The 11,753-nt window shown below is 37.6% G+C and overlaps 1 pseudogene; it reads right to left on the bottom strand.

Moving 5' to 3' along the window:
* Positions 1-461: 461 nt before the first annotated feature.
* LOC102495187 (tetratricopeptide repeat protein 1 pseudogene) lies at positions 462-1,385 on the bottom strand (annotated as a pseudogene).
* Between the last annotated feature and the right edge of the window lie 10,368 nt (positions 1,386-11,753).

Below are 11,753 nucleotides of genomic sequence, written 5' to 3'. Positions count from 1 at the left end.
GGATGCCGGAGACCACCACAGCAGCCCTGAGAGTGTGATCTGAGAAGGAGGGTGGTAGGAGGGAACTCATCAACCGTGCCTGGGCCTTCAGGCAACAGGCTTGCTCCGATTGGGAGAGGCTTTGCTGGGTGTGTGTGTGTGTGTGTGTGTGTGTGTGTGTGTGTGTGGCTCAGAGAGGTCAACCTTGAAAAGCAGGCTTCTTCTGGACAAAGGACAGCCAGAACAGGGGAAAACAGCTGCACAGACATCGCCTTGAAATGGAAACCTCATTAGGCTCGTTGCTTTAGGAAGTACATTTCACCTGGATCATAAAACGGGAGAGAAGTGGGAGCATGAGGCTCTACTAGGTAGCCTTTCTTTCAGGTAAAATGCTTTGAAAGTGAAACACTGGTGGGGCCTTTCCCCTTGCGAACAGCAAGCAGCACACGATTTCCATGTCCACTCTTAAAGCTACTGTTATCTTTGTTATCTATTATTATTTGGATTTTGAACAAAATTGATGGAGTAGGAACCAGTAGAGGAATCCTGCTTGATCTGGAAATTTTCTGTGGAGAGCCCAAGAGGTCGGAGAACCAAGTTCCCAAGATCTTTAAGTTTACCTAACATCTCTTCTTTTAGTTTTTCATAACGTTCTTCAATTTGCTTAGGTAATCTTAATACAAGCTTCTCTTACTTGATGTATTGATGGATCTTTTTCTAATATAGATTTGTAGTCTTCCAAGGCTTCATCTAGCTTGTCTGTTTTCTCGTACAACTCTGCTCGCCTCAATATTGCCCTGATAAAACTGGGGTTTAATTGAATTGCTTTGCTGCAGTCACTGATGGCAGTCTCTTTCTTGTCCTGTTTCATCCTTGCAGCAGCTCTATTGGAAAAAAGAATGGATCTATCTTTCTGGAAGTAAGATGGGCACATCTGAAGAGCTTGACTATAAGAACTTTCAGCCTCTATATACTCTCCTTTCTTAAACTGCTCATTTCCCTCCTCCTTTAGCCTAGCACTTTCTTCTCTTCTTTTCTGTTTCTCTTCATCTGGCATGTTTTTTTCCCAGTTCTAGCAGACATTCTTCATCCAGTTCAGAGGAATTCACATCATCATCAGGTCTGTTTGGAAGTTTATCCATTCCTGACTCCTCAAAGGAGGCATGCAGTCATGAAAACACTCCTCCTCCTCTCCCTGGTCCTTCTGGGTTTGAGCCTCATCCTCCTTGAGTGGCTTGCTCTGAGAATGCTGGCTTTTGGGATCAGGAACTTGAGCGCTGGCATTCTCTGCTTCCTGGAGATCTGTAACCTTCAAACCATTGAGCAGATCCTCTGGAACCTTCCAGTTCTCCGACTTCTCCCCCATACTGAATGTGAGGGAGGTGAAACTAAAGTTAGCTTCAGCTCCTCCCATCTCCCTACTATACTAGTTTCTTACCCCAGGGTTTCCATCCTGGTTGTCTTGAAAGATTATCATGCAGGGACCAGCAGATGGTGCATGGGTACGTCACTGGACTCCCACATAGTTGACTGCAGTTTAAGTCCTGGACCTGGCGATTTAAAACTCACGCTGGGCACATGTGTGTGCATACCCAAGAACCTGAGAGGAGAATGGAGGAGAGAGATTGTGGCATAGCCATCTCCCTGGGGGATAATTTCTCACTTTCTGTCTTTTTCTGTCTCTCCAGTGAGACATGCCCTATTGCAAAAATCGCTCTTAAAAAAAAAAAAAAAGAAAAAAAAGATAATCATTAATCATGCATCTTGATTAGGAGGGTTTATACCTGCTATCTCCGCATAGTGAATAATCTGTCTTTCATTCTCAGAACTGATCAATTTAAGTAATGAGTCACGTGACCCAGTGCCTTGACTCATTTCTTCAACTATACACAAGCACAACACCTTTGATGAGGTCAAATAAGATGCCATTGTTCCCTCAGGGAGCTGATCTTGGAGAAGACATAAATATCAACAGACATTTCCAGGGAAAAAATCAAAGACCTGAAGGATGAGCAAACTTCATACAAAAGTGTAGATGAAGTGAGAAGCCATTAAAACTGTCAAACTGCAAAGCCTAATTAACAACTTATCAGATACAATTCATCTTTGAACAAAAACCACATTAGGTAGGAATGTTTAACTTGAAAATCATGTTTAAGAGACTGTTACAAAACAAGTGGAAATTATAATAGTGCATGACGGTAATACTCATAAATAAATAATATACTCCTATATATATAATACAAAATATTTTCATCATTCTTCCAGACTTCACCATTTCTTGAAAATGGGTAATGCATACGTTTTTCTGGTACATAATATATCATAAATATCTACCTGGATTATATTTCTCCTAATATTTTTTTCCTCCTCACTTTTGTAACCTAAGGTGTTAGGAAATAAAGAGTTAAATTTTTAAACAGCCACTGATATGCTCTCTAAAGCAATTATTCCTTCTGTCACCAAGAGATAAATGTACTACCACACGACATTACAAATGTGCTCTTCTAGACTCTAATACAAATTACTGTCAGGCCACACCACTTAAAGCCTTCCTCCTCTTATTTAGTAAAGCCAATTTCTTGTAATTTTTTTCACATGTAAAGAAGAAAATATCGTGCTCTGATGATTGTTGAACACATTTGAACAATTTTAACCCATTTAAAATAATGTTAACTGCTTATTAACTCTTATAACCATTCAATATTGAGACTTATGGACATTGTGGAACAAGTTGGTGGGGAAGAGAGCCTCTAGTATGTTTTCTATCATCTGTTAAGGTTGCAGAAGCACTTCAATCAATGATAAAGATTCTAAAGTTAGGGAACCAGCAGTTAGCATAATGGCTATGTCGCTGGACTCCCACGTAGTCGACCACGGTTCGTGTCCCGGACCCGGTGGCTTAAAAAACTCACGCCGGGCGTGTGTGCGTGCGTGCCCAAGATCCCGAGAGGAGAATGGAGGAGAAGGGATTGTGGCGTGACCATCCCCCCTGGGGGGTGATTTCTCGCTTTCTGTCTCTATGTCTCTCTCTGTCTGTCTGGCGAGCGCACGCGCCCTACAGTAAAAATCTCTCAAAAAAAAAAAAAAAAAAAAAGATTATAAAGTTAGAGGCTCCTGTGAACTAGGCGCCACACGGTTTTCTATTTTGTGATTTTTTTTTTAAAAAAGGAAAACAGTAATTAGAATTTTTTTCATTTTTTTGTCTTTTTTTTCTCTTTTTGTTGTTGTTTCTCTCTCTCTTTTTCATTTCTCTTTTTCTTGTCTCTCCACTCTCCAATATCCATTTAATGTGTTTTTTTAGAAGGATCTAAGAGCACTGTCCATCCCCCCTGGGGGGTGATTTCTCGCTTTCTGTCTCTATGTCTCTCTCTGTCTGTCTGGCGAGCGCACGCGCCCTACAGTAAAAATCTCTCAAAAAAAAAAAAAAAAAAAAGATTCTAAAGTTAGTCCTAACACAAAAAAAGCCTCTGGAAGAGAAATTTAAATTACAAAAAAAATTGAAATATAGATTTACCTCAATTATAGACTTACCCCCAGAAGAAATTATCTTAGGCTCATTAAGAGTATATCTATGATGCCCATAGATTATGAGCATGTCATCCTTTAAAAAAAAAGCTGCATTTTAATATTGTTTCCTACTTTTCCATGGGAGCAATATACCACAGTTGTATATTTATTTCTACCACATTCCCTGTGTGGTTATTGATAAACAATTTGATTTCTCTCTTCTTATTGATATCATTACTCATAAAAGGAAGAACATCTATTCAGACTTTGGGGACAGTTTGTATTATGCCAAAGCCAATGATGACTTTGAGGAACAGCCATGTGCAACAGCTTGGTAAGTAACTACTGCTCTTAGCCTGCATTCCAAATCACAGCCTGCTCCCAGAATCGCACCTTGAAATGTAATTACCCAGACCTCTTATCATTTTCTTGGCTACCCATTGTCAGGGACTTCCAGTTGCTCTAGGTGACAATGCCAGCCTCTGCTGTCACAATAAGAACCTACCTGATCTAGCTCTGCCTAACTCCCCAGTCATCCTATGCCGTTCTCACTTTCAATCTCTAATCAGGTGCATAGGCCTTAGGTTCATTTTCAAACATACCTAGCTCTTCCCTCAAGAAGGACTATGCAAATACTATTCCCTTGGCCTGGAAAGTGCTTTCTTCTGCCCTTCACAATGGAGGTTAGAGTCTCGCCAAAGACTCTAATCTCCTTGAATGCAGGAATTAATTTTTTTTCTCATTTTTATCCCCAGTAATAATTTATTGCACTTATTGAGCACTTGATATGCACTAGACTTCTCATATAAGTAACTTTATAGCATTTAATCTTCACAACAATCACTATTTTACTGTTATAATGCATAGAATCTAATAATTATTTAATAAATGTTACTCAATGAATGGATGCTACTTTTGGATCTGGACATCTAAATTAGACTTCCAGAAAATGCAAAAAGATATATTATTTCTCCAGCTACTTGTCAAAGTAAAAATAATAATTTTATTTCTTTATGTGTGACTGCACATACCTGTATTGACCACAATTGGCCAATTCTTTCAATTGGAAGAAGACTTAGTGCATCACACTTGACTATGGACTCAAACAGGTTCCAGCATAGACTCTGTATCATCGCAAGAACATGAGAAGCTATGTTAGTTAGTCTAATTATTTTGAATGTACAACAGAGCTAAATAGTTAAAAATTGTTCTCAAAATATTCAACATTTTTAAATTATCCATATGAAAACTTAAGATATAGGTTATCTTAGTTTTATTTCCCTCCAAAAGCACGACCTGAGACAAGAGTTTGATGCAGGTAGTTAGGCTTGGGAAATGATCCAATGAAGAAGAATGCAGATACCAAGAAAAGAAAACAGGGCCTGAGGGGGAAAAAAAAAAAAAAAAAAACATGCATAGGTTGAGTGGTTATAGCTGCAGTTCATTATCACTGGGGAGACCGAGGAAGCAGGTGGAATGAGCCTCAAAGACACCAAAAAGAAAAGTGTCTACCTTTAGCCCCCAATGATCAAGAATTGCCCCCTGGGGTGTTAAGTTCCTTACATTTCCAGGCTTTTAATGTCCTGAAACAACTGAGTGAGTCCTGAAGGCATACCAGAAGGCAGTGGCAAAGAAACATCCCATGGGGGACCAGCAGTTGGTGTAATGGGTGTGTTGCTGGACTCCCAGGTAGTTGACCACGGTTCAAGTCCCAGACCCAGTGGCTTAAACTCACGCTGGGCATGTGTGCGTGCGTGCCCAAGATCCCAAGAGGAGAATGGAGAAGGGATGGCGGCATGGCCATCTCCCCGGGGGGTGATTTCTCACTTTCTGTCTCTCTGTCTTTCTGGTGAGTGAACACGCCCTATAACAAAAATCCTCTCCAAAAGAAAAGAAAAAAGAAAAAGAAACACCCCATGGAAAACAAGAGGCAATTGGTGCAACAGAGGTGAGGTGCTGATAGGCTATATTTTCACACAGAAAAAGTGGACGTAGGAGATGTGAGTGGCAGAGAATTATTCAACATGTATGTCAACTTATGCTATACTTACAAAGGAACAGACCAACGCTCAGAGAGGAAAAGTTAAAAAAGCCAACACTTTACATGTTTTTACCTAATTAATTAGTCAATAAGAAATTTTAAATCCTACTCAGGGGCCAGAAGGTAGTATAGTCGTTGAGGCACTGGAGTATCACATGACCAACCGCAGTTCTAAGTCCCAAAGTTTGCAACTTGAAAATCATGCCAGGTGTGTTTGAGTGTGAGCCCAGAATCTCAGGAGAAGGATGGAGGAAAAGGGATTGCAGCTTAACCATCCCCACTCCTATGAGGTGATTTCTCAGTTTCCCTCACACTGTCTCTGTCTACTGTGACCACATGCATCCTATGGGGGAAAAAAAAAATAGAAAAAAAAAAAAAGAAGACCAGCAGGTGGCATGGTGGTTAAGGTGCTGCACTGCCACAGAGCTGACCACAGTTTGAGTCCCAGTTCTAGCAGCTTGCTTTCTCACTTTCCACCTCTCTCTCTCACTCTCTCTCTTTCTCTGGTGAGCACACGTGCCCTATAACAAATTTAAAAACTAATAATAATAATAAATTAAAATTAAAAAGATAATTCTTAAAAAAATAAATATTAAGCATGAAACCTAAAGTTGAGAGAACAAATATATAATGCAGACCCTATCTTCATGTATTAAAAGCAGAAAATTCAAAGCAGAAGTAATTAAAATGCTGAAATTTATTGGGTTCATATTTTATGGGATCCAGGAGTTCAGTTATTTATCTTTATTTACTTATTTATTTAATTTAACCAGAAAGGAACACAGAGAGAGCCGCCAGGTCCAGTACTCCAACTGTAGTCAGCCACGTAGGAGTCCAGTGCCCTTAACCACCATGCCAACTGGTGACCCATGCGATTTGAAATGATTATATCAATATATTTTCACTCATGTACATATGTAAGTTTGCAATTTGGTACTATCAGTTTTCACTACTTTGATTTTCTAAAGGTGTCAACCTGGTCCTACCAGAGGATTTGCTTCATACTTCATCTTAGCCAAAACTGATTCAACTAGGAGTAGGTATCTCACTCAAAGGCCACTAATTCTTAGCACTGCCATCAACCTGTGACATGGCCTTTTGTAAAAAAGTAACCAAGTCCAATAGAAACTCATTCTTGAGAAGATGAAATTAAAAACTGAACTTATTTTGCAGCTACTTACAGGCCAAGAAAATGTGCTATGACTTAGTCTAGGGGCCAAGTAAGCTTGTGAGAGAGCATCTACTCTTCTTAAGTAAAGGACTCTAACTTGTAGAGAATAAAAACGATGTAGGTACCCACAGATGGTATAATGGTTATGTCACTGGACTACATAGCTGACCACAGTTTGAGTCTTGGAGCCAGAAGCTTGAGACTCACACTGGGCATGTGTGTGTGTGTGTGTGTGTGTGTGTGTGTGTGTGTGCCCAAAATCCCGAGAGGAGAATGAAGGAGAAGAAATTGTGGTGTGCTCATCCCCCCTGTGGGGGTTGATTCCTTGCATTCTGTCTCTCTGTCTCTTTCTGTTTCTCCAGTGAGCACACATGCCCTACAGCAAAAATTTGCACCAAAATAAAATCATACGTTAATTCCATGTAGTAGGGAAGGAAGAAGAGATTTGATATAAGCTGAAGAGACTGACTGTCCCTACATGTGTTTCCAGATCATCATTACAAGGTAGTAATGCTCTGGTTCCCACTCCAGATACCTACTCCAAACCTCTTTTATTCATTAATATATGTTACAACTCCCGTGTTTCTTTTTAAAATTAAAACAATTTCTAAGTTTTTAAAATTTTAAATTTTTAAAAATTTAATTTTTTAGAGGGTACATGCATTCACCGGAGAGGGAGGGAACATCCTCCATGGGGCATAGTCATGCCACAATCCATTCTCCTCTATTTCTCCATCTAATTTGGATTTGGGGCTCTCACACACACACACACACACGTTTTTCAACTCTTAGTGAACTATGTGGTATCTGGCTCTAGATGTACTACACTTAACCATTGACTATGTTTGTTTTCTCAACAACAACAAAAATGAAGAATTAAAGTGTATTAATAAGTACAAGACAGAGAGATTGTCGTGAATATAGAGGTTGTATGTTGAAATTAACGGGAAGCAGGGTAAATGCTACTCCAAGAGAATTGGAAAATCTTGCTTTGGGATAATTTACCATGAAAAAATTCTCAATACTTGATTTCAGAACCTTTTGTTAAGTTTAGAATAGGGGACCACAATATAAACAAATCATGAACTAGTCTGTAAGTCATGCTCTTTGGGGAAATTGTGTCTACTTTCTATTTTGTAATATTTCTCTTGGGGCTCGACAATATTAAAAATGAAGTAAAAGTACTTCTCAGTATCCTAAATAAGAACGGTTAAGTTTGGATGGCCTCATTTTCAACCAACACATTCATAAAAGAAGGAATCTTGTCACCTGAACACCTTTGAAAACAGTCAACAGATCATCTCCTTGGAGTTTGTAGATAAAAGGCTCTTTTTAGTGTTCCTCATAAGTCTATTAGTGAGTCGTAACTTCTTAACTTCTTAAATAAACAAATAATAATAATAAAAACAGAGCAAAGAACCAAGATCTAACATGCATACTCTCTAATCTGTACCTGAAATTAACTCAAGTTAATTTGAAGGAGCTTTAAAAAGTTTGGGGGAAAAAATGGAATTAAAGTACAAGTTTATTTTGATTTAAAAAAAAATCCATGCATAGTGATTTCATAATATGCATTTTCTTTTCCTTTCTCTTCTTTTCTTTTTTGGAGAGATTTCTGCTATAGATTGCATGTGCTCACCAAAGACAGAGAGACAGAAAGCAAGAAATCACTCCCAAGAGGGGATGGCCATGCCACAATCCCTTCTCCTCCATTCTCCTCTCAAGTTTAAGTCACTGGGTCTAACACTTGAACTGTGGTGGGCTACGTGGGAGTCCAGTGAAGTACCTATTATGTCATCTGCTGGTCTCCATATTTTTCTATGAACTTCTTGTAGTATCCTCGTAATTAATGCCTCCAAATTGTATACCTGTAATGGTTAAAATAATAAATTTTACATTATTTACCAAAATTTTAAAAATTGACTCATTAAAAATAAAAAGAACTGTTTTTTTAAAAAAAGAAAAATCCTTTGACTTGTTTCTCTTTTAAAATTCTGAGTTTTGGGATTAACTGGTTCTGAAAAGAACTAATTAATTAATTAGGACCAGAATGGAGAAAGAAGACACGTCTGATCTAGGTTTTCTAAAACTAATAGGTAGGATAAGGTGAGAGGAAGGCAGGACTTGAGAATTCATTAGCAGTATCTTAGGTATGCATTTTAAATAAAAGAAGCTCGGTCTTCAACATGTCTTTATTTTTTGAGATCTTTATTACCATTACAGAAAGATATAAAACAAATGACCAAGTAAAAAGAAAGGGAGACAGATGATAATTAAGAGCGGAAAAAATTAATTTTTAAATATTCAGAAGTCCTTGAGTGTAATGAGTGCTTTGCTACAACACACTGATATGAGGACTATTAATCTGATTTAAAAAAAAAAAAAAAGAAAGAAAGAAAAGAAAAAAACTGCTAGCATACCAAAGAATTAAGCAAAACAATACCTGCTTATATTGTTTAAAGTGTTAGGATGACTCTCAAAATAAGATCTTCTTTCTCCTAGAGAGAATGGCATTTTTCAGAAGACTGGAGGGCATCATGTTTTTTTTTTTGTTTGTTTTCCTTTTGAACAATAATCCAGAGCTGTGGGAATTTGGGTGCCCCTTTTTATAGTGCAAGCCAAATGTAAAATTTCTCTACCAAAAAAAAAATTATGAAGCAAGGAATCTAGCTAAATTCACACTTAAGAACTATTTAAAGAACCTCTTACACCTCTTTGTGCTACTCTGCAATGCCATTTTCATGCTCTCTTTTTCCATTGACTGTTCTGTCAGAAAAAAACCCTCTCCTCTTACTAACTTACTTGCTTGCTTGATCTCTGTCAAACATCAAGCTCGAAATCATCAATTAAAAACTGATTAGTGATACAGAGAGACAGAAAGCAAGAAATCACTCCCAAGAGGGGATGGCCATGCCACAATCCCTTCTCCTCCATTCTCCTCTCAAGTTTAAGTCACTGGGTCTAACACTTGAACTGTGGTGGGCTACGTGGGAGTCCAGTGAAGTACCTATTATGTCATCTGCTGGTCTCCATATTTTTCTATGAACTTCTTGTAGTATCCTCGTAATTAATGCCTCCAAATTGTATACCTGTAATGGTTAAAATAATAAATTTTACATTATTTACCAAAATTTTAAAAATTGACTCATTAAAAATAAAAAGAACTGTTTTTTTAAAAAAAGAAAAATCCTTTGACTTGTTTCTCTTTTAAAATTCTGAGTTTTGGGATTAACTGGTTCTGAAAAGAACTAATTAATTAATTAGGACCAGAATGGAGAAAGAAGACACGTCTGATCTAGGTTTTCTAAAACTAATAGGTAGGATAAGGTGAGAGGAAGGCAGGACTTGAGAATTCATTAGCAGTATCTTAGGTATGCATTTTAAATAAAAGAAGCTCGGTCTTCAACATGTCTTTATTTTTTGAGATCTTTATTACCATTACAGAAAGATATAAAACAAATGACCAAGTAAAAAGAAAGGGAGACAGATGATAATTAAGAGCGGAAAAAATTAATTTTTAAATATTCAGAAGTCCTTGAGTGTAATGAGTGCTTTGCTACAACACACTGATATGAGGACTATTAATCTGATTTAAAAAAAAAAAAAAAGAAAGAAAGAAAAGAAAAAAACTGCTAGCATACCAAAGAATTAAGCAAAACAATACCTGCTTATATTGTTTAAAGTGTTAGGATGACTCTCAAAATAAGATCTTCTTTCTCCTAGAGAGAATGGCATTTTTCAGAAGACTGGAGGGCATCATGTTTTTTTTTTTGTTTGTTTTCCTTTTGAACAATAATCCAGAGCTGTGGGAATTTGGGTGCCCCTTTTTATAGTGCAAGCCAAATGTAAAATTTCTCTACCAAAAAAAAAATTATGAAGCAAGGAATCTAGCTAAATTCACACTTAAGAACTATTTAAAGAACCTCTTACACCTCTTTGTGCTACTCTGCAATGCCATTTTCATGCTCTCTTTTTCCATTGACTGTTCTGTCAGAAAAAAACCCTCTCCTCTTACTAACTTACTTGCTTGCTTGATCTCTGTCAAACATCAAGCTCGAAATCATCAATTAAAAACTGATTAGTGATAAAAAAAAAACTATGATCTGCTAGACAGTTGTAACTGTTTCCCCTGGGAGAAAAAAAAAATGGCAGAGGTTCAACTTGGACTAGAATATGTTTCTAAAAGATTATTTATAACAAAAGATTCTCTTCTCCATTCTTTTAGAATATAAAAAGCAAAAGTGAAAAAATCATGAGGCTTTCCTCTTGTTTTAGTGACATGCTGACCCAAGTCCAAAGATTGAGATAAAAAGCTTTGATTAAGATTCTATGTAATAGACTCTTCTGTTTTTTCTCCTACTTCCTTTCCCTTTGCAGGCATAATGAATGAAAGCATCATAGCTATATGCATCAGCTCTGAGCAAAGTTATTCATTAAAAGGGCTTTCCGCTGGGGCCTCCCATCTTTCCTTTTATTGTCCCTCCCTTGTTGGGGGATACGTGTTTGGTACAGCATTGGGGGAATATCTTTAAAATATAAAACATGTTCATGGTAAAATATGTTCCTTGATCCTAACACGTGTATGAATATTTCTGTAGGACTGATTTTGAGAAAGAGAACTCAATCCCTGATTTTCAGGAACCAATCTGACACTTACCGTGAGGGCTTGTTGCTAGCTTCTTGTCTGGCCACCACAGACAGAGGTGTTCTGTTGAACAGTGTCACAGACACCAACATTAAGATAAAGTCACTGTATGGTCATGATGAAGTGAAGCAAAGCAAAGCAAAACTAGCAAACAAATAGCACTTCCTTGAACCTTACCCCAAATTACCTAACCAAACCCAGTTCTGAAAGTCCTTCCTAATATCCTTTTACTGACATCACCCCAGAATTACCCATGTGACCTCAATTATTGCAAAAAAGCAATAAGCCAACTGTCTCTTTGGTGGTCTTTGGCAAGGGAGGAAGGGGAAATGAGTTGTTATTAAAGGAAAAATGTTCTTTACAGTAATATTTGTAATTGCAAATATTTGTGGCCTATTTTTTTAGAA

This window comes from Tupaia chinensis, unplaced genomic scaffold (assembly GCF_000334495.1).
Source record: "Tupaia chinensis unplaced genomic scaffold, TupChi_1.0 Scaffold145147_1, whole genome shotgun sequence".
NCBI lineage: Eukaryota > Metazoa > Chordata > Mammalia > Scandentia > Tupaiidae > Tupaia > Tupaia belangeri.
Note: the sequence above shows the minus strand (reverse complement) of the source record. Positions and strands in the feature narration are given on the sequence as shown.